The following is a 5,000-nucleotide window of genomic DNA, read 5'->3' as shown; positions in this document are numbered from 1 at the left end:
GTGAAGGAAACATTTTCCAAAACTGTGTCAGCTCAAAAGTTGTAAGAAAACCTCTCCAGCTGCTTTAACTCTCTTCATTTTTGTCATTTAATGTGACACTCGATGTATAACTGGAGCCTCACATATGCAAATGGTGAGGCTCCAGTTCGACACCCAGTTCGACACCACTTTACAGTATATGACAAAAGCATGGCAGACTGTGCCGGACCAGCTGGTAACTTCCGCTTATTTTGACCATATTAAACATTGGAATTCTTCCCACTTGCATTTGTGACACTTGATTTTGGCTCCACCTAAGACACTCTTAAATCTTCAAACACTTTTCTCTTCTCCCGCAACACACTTGTCTGTCGGCACTATGTGGCAGCGTTGCATGACAACCCATCTCACCACGGAAAGGAACCTAACAGCTTTGGTAAGAGAGTAGAATTACCTGAAGAACTGCTTTCCATGGAAGCAGGACCAAGCGATGTAGCATTTTTATAGTACCAGGAAAGGAGAAGCGGCACTTCGCCTTTGCCGCATAGGCACAAGGTGACGTGCAGCAGACGCCGTAGTCGGCAGGATTCGAACCTGAGCGGGGAGTCCCCAATGGATTTCAAGTCCATCGCCTTAACTACTCGGCCACGACTACAGCGAGCTCGCCGCCGCCCCATTCCTCCTATAATCTAACACGGAGTGCGAGGTGGCTGCGGAAACTTTTTTAAAGTCGCTCTACATTAAAAAAAAAATACCTTTCACAAGATACATGCCGGCAGACAGACACGCCTCAGAGGGTTTAAGGGTTTAAGACGTTCAAATGATAAAGTCTCCCCGTCCGGATGTCAAAATGCAACTTTGGCAGACAGAAAAAACATCAACAAACCACAAATGTGGACAAGGATTTTACAAGCTGCACCACACTACACTTTCAAAAACATTTACATTCGTGTTAGATGCAGGAATTGTCTTTGTTTTGCGTGCTTACGAACGCCATAGAAAACGAAACAAAACAAAAGCCCTCAGCTCCTGCACTTGATTATAATGCCGTTACGTGTCGAAGCAGGAATTTACGTCATCTTACCACTACAACATGGGGAATAGAGGGAAATGAACACACGCTACGAATCGTCTCAATCACTCCCTAGAGTCGTAAGGCACATTGAAGGGTGCACCCCCATCATTAATCGTTGGGCCTCTGTAAAAGGAAAGCTGTTGAGCAGTCTTTGAAACAGCTCGGATGAAACACTTGATTGCTTCCATGTGCATCTGGAGCCCACTTCTTATTTTCACTTCACGCCGCCCAAAGCATTTCTAAAACAGGAGATTCGCGTTTGGGAATGCGCCCTGCCCTACAAATAAAACAGGTCTACGGGTCTGAAACCTGCTCCACGGAAAACAGTTCTGTTGCGCTTTTGATCCAAGGGAGATTCTCTGTTCTTACTTTTTGATGACATAACACCCAAAGGGGCTTCTTTGGAGCTGGATTCCAACCAGCATCCTAAAGTTTCTTGGCGGTATCCTTTACAGTCCTCTGTTCGGTCGACAAGGAACAGAAGGGGGCAGCTTTCCTCACACATACAGTGCAATGTACTGTAGTGTTCCCCTTCATTGAATTCGCAGTTCTGCATCAGACCTCAAACTCGTTTCCTTAGCTTGGATTTAAGCCACGAAGCAGGCTTCTACTGTATAAACGTCTAGAGGAATCACAAACTATTTGAGAGGCCATCATCCCATTGGGAACTGACAAAGTCTATCCCTAAACACCTAGCGCAGTCTCTCGAGAGACTGTCAAAAATCGCTTTCTCCGTTTGTGCTGCAAGTAAGTGAAAACGCGGTCTCAACCCAGAGCCACTTGGCAGCAGCGGCACGTAAATACTGTTACTGCCACTGCTCGATACCAACGTTAGCCTACTATACCATGTTCAGCCACCGCTAGAAAATGTAAGGCTCTAGTACTGGAGCAAACAAAAGGAGGGCCAACGTCGAACAGGCACCCGTGTCAGACATAGAGAGCGACGAGGATGGGATTCAAACCCATGCATGCAGAGCACAATGAATTAGTAGTCCATTGCCTTAACCACTCGGCCAACTCGTCAACGAAACTGGGCTGTCCAGACATGGGTTGGCGCGCTCCAGATGATCTTTTTCTTTTTTTTCCCTCGTACTCGAGGGTCATTTTCCTGTTCCACATGCGATTTCAACATTTTCCTTGGGAGATGTCAAGCCAGCAAGCCACTGCTGTGGTTCAGTGGCCAGTGTGGAGTTCAGTGGCCCTGTTGTACACAGAAAGCACATTGAGCTCCTTGGACTTGAAAAGTTCCAGATAAAAGCCATTTGTCATCCTTTCTCTTGGTGTCGATGTTGCTATTGTATAAAGGTGGCAACTTGCTCAGCGAGCAGGCGGAGCACACACCGAATGCAGATGTGTCTGAGTGGTGTGTCCAAGTGGCTGCAAAAGGACAACTATCCCGGGGCGCCGTGGCTTAGTTGGTTAAAGCGCTTGTCTCTTAAACAGGAGATCCTGAGTCCGAATCCCAGTGGTGCCTTCTTTGTTCTGTCTTCTTGAACAGAACTGGTCCTTACAGACAACCGCCTACGGCTAGACTTAATTAAATGCAAGTATTCATTTCCTGTCTTTAACGCGACTTGTTTTTCTTAAAATGGATGCAACTTGCAAAACATGAAATACAAACATTGCTAATCAGCGCTAGCGGCTGGCAAAAAAAAAGAAGTCAGCAATGTTTTTTTTCTTTAACCTTAACCCTGCTAATGGAGAAGAGTTAAACGACCGAGTCTATGCAGATTAAACGGTGCTCATGTCGGGTTCTTAGCTGAAAGGGTGGTAAATCACGCTCACCCCAGTCCTTAATCTTTTAAAAGGATACAAAATTGAACCTAGTCGCCACATCACATACATCCTGTTCAACGATAAAAAGGTGACATCTATCCTCGATCCAGAGTAAATCCCACATTGAGGGCATATTGTTTTCCACTTTACCATGAGTCGGGCTCAGCTGCACAGAGGCGAGAGCAGAGCAATGAGGTCACGGGGACAGGGGAGTCACACGCTGGCGGTTTGAACACGCGGAAGAAAACTGAGGGATCCACAGTATGTGGACCCTCCGTGCGCCATCAGTCCGCACTCCGGACTCTGAATCCTACCATCCAAGTTAAGATCTCGGCGGAACCTGAGGCGCAGTTCCTTCTTAAAACGTAATCTGGTGAGCATTTCTAGAATCGTACTTGTATAGATGCAGCCTTTAATGTGTTGCTAGGTTAAAATTGATGACTTTTTGAACTTCAGTAGGCAACTTCCCTCTTGATTTCGGATTTAATTTCTTTATTACAGGGGCGCTTTTATGAAGACAGAGTCATGTTCAGGTACTTTGCTTGATGGAGGAAGCATATTTCGGACTCTGTGATCTGCTCACCTGGAAAGGTCTGCTGTACTACTACAAGAGAGAAGTAGAGTCTGGAAGAATGGACAATTTTATGATGCTTTGGAAGATAATGTTTTTTTTTTCTTTGAAATCGAAATGAATCAGAATATCAGTGCAAAAGACAAACTCTTGGTTTGGTTTAAAGAGATATGGTTTTAACACAGACAAAATGTAGAAAACAGGTGTTTCTCACTTTTGGAAAAGAATGGACCGGGGGTAATATTTTACTAGTTGCAGTGCTGATCTCACTGGGTTACAGTCCTGCAGTGTCACACCAGGGCCAGTGGCGCAATGGATAACGCGTCTGACTACGGATCAGGAGATTGCAGGTTCGACTCCTGCCTGGCTCGGGTCGTTTTTAAACGCATCGGGCTACTCCCTAAGTAGTCTGTGCTACTTACTGCATTGTAATCGTACCCAGTAAGAGATTTCCTTCATGTAAATGAACTGCACCTGACAGCTTTAGAAAAACACCTGGGCTCAGTACGGTGCTGAGAGCTCAGCGTTGCTGTTCTAATTAGCACGCACTGCATCGGCTATGAACCCGAACCTTTCAATTATTCCGATCAGTAAGTCAACACGTAGTCCACATGAACGGTAGAAATATTCTCTTGTCTGTCTCTTGTTTGTATAGAACTGAATGTCCCTGACAATGTACTGTTAGTTTTAATTGAAGAACGGCATTTGTGTTCAAATATACCAGACAAGTTTATGTAACTGCTCATGCGACACTCAGTTGTAATTAGTCAAGAAATAAAGTCGAACAACAGCTGCGGGTTTGATTCTGAACGTATCAGATTGCAGCGCCTTTTACTTCCATTGACAAATGATAGAGATTTGAAGAGAGATCCTTCAGACCAGCAAGCAAACCCACGGCTATTTCGGTTTTCTATCTAGGCAACGTTGGTGTCTGCAATAGCATACATGAAAGCGTGATGCAATTTCTGTGGCTACATTTGTTGCACGTCATGCACAGTAAGAGTGTTTCTAACACCAAATAAAAAGTCAACAAATAGCGATCACGCCTTCTCCTCAGTTAACCCACTGAAACCCTTGCTGTTAACAGTTCTTTACTGCGTGCTTTAAGAGCACCTACACATCGTGTCGGTTCTTACAGCTTTATTCATTAGGTTTTCAAAGGCATAAGTAGAGCACCAGAGGTGCGAACGCAAAATGTGTGGTTATCTGAAGAATTGCTTTCCATGGCAGCGGGGCCAAGCGATTTAGCGTTTTTATAGTACCAGGAAAGGAGAAGCGGCACTTCGCCTCTGCCGCGCAGGCACAAGGCGACGTGCGGCAGACGCCGGAGTCGGCAGGTTTCGAACCTGCGCGGGGAAGCCCCAACGCATTTCGAGCCCATCGCCTTAACCACTCGAGCACGACAAATGCGAGCTCCCCGCCGCCGCATTCCTCCTATAATCAAACACGGACTGCGAGGTGGCTGCGGAAACCTTTTTAAAGTTGCTCTCCGTTAAAAAAAATACCTTTCACAAGATTCGTGCCGGCAGACAGACACGCCTCAGAGGGTTTAAGGCTGGCTTCACGTTCAAATGATAAAGTCCCCCAGTCCGGATGTCA

The 5,000-nt window shown here is 45.8% G+C and overlaps 4 non-coding genes across 4 annotated transcripts; 2 read left to right on the top strand and 2 right to left on the bottom strand.

The window, feature by feature from the left end:
* Positions 1 to 552: 552 nt before the first annotated feature.
* Positions 553 to 634, bottom strand: trnas-uga (transfer RNA serine (anticodon UGA)). The gene has a single exon. It is a non-coding gene; the product is annotated as a tRNA-Ser (tRNA).
* A 1,361-nt stretch (positions 635 to 1,995) lies between these two features.
* On the bottom strand, positions 1,996 to 2,077 carry trnas-acu (transfer RNA serine (anticodon ACU)). The gene has a single exon. It is a non-coding gene; the product is annotated as a tRNA-Ser (tRNA).
* A 377-nt stretch (positions 2,078 to 2,454) lies between these two features.
* On the top strand, positions 2,455 to 2,528 carry trnak-cuu (transfer RNA lysine (anticodon CUU)). Its single transcript has one exon. It is a non-coding gene; the product is annotated as a tRNA-Lys (tRNA).
* Positions 2,529 to 3,699: 1,171 nt separating this feature from the next.
* Positions 3,700 to 3,772, top strand: trnar-acg (transfer RNA arginine (anticodon ACG)). Its single transcript has one exon. It is a non-coding gene; the product is annotated as a tRNA-Arg (tRNA).
* Positions 3,773 to 5,000: the final 1,228 nt, after the last annotated feature.

This window comes from Lepisosteus platostomus, unplaced genomic scaffold (assembly GCF_059453375.1).
Source record: "Lepisosteus platostomus isolate fLepPlt1 unplaced genomic scaffold, fLepPlt1.hap1 Scaffold_72_H1, whole genome shotgun sequence".
Classification (NCBI taxonomy): domain Eukaryota; kingdom Metazoa; phylum Chordata; class Actinopteri; order Semionotiformes; family Lepisosteidae; genus Lepisosteus; species Lepisosteus platostomus.
The sequence above is the reverse complement of the archived record's forward strand: the minus strand, read 5'-3'. Positions and strand labels throughout refer to the sequence as shown.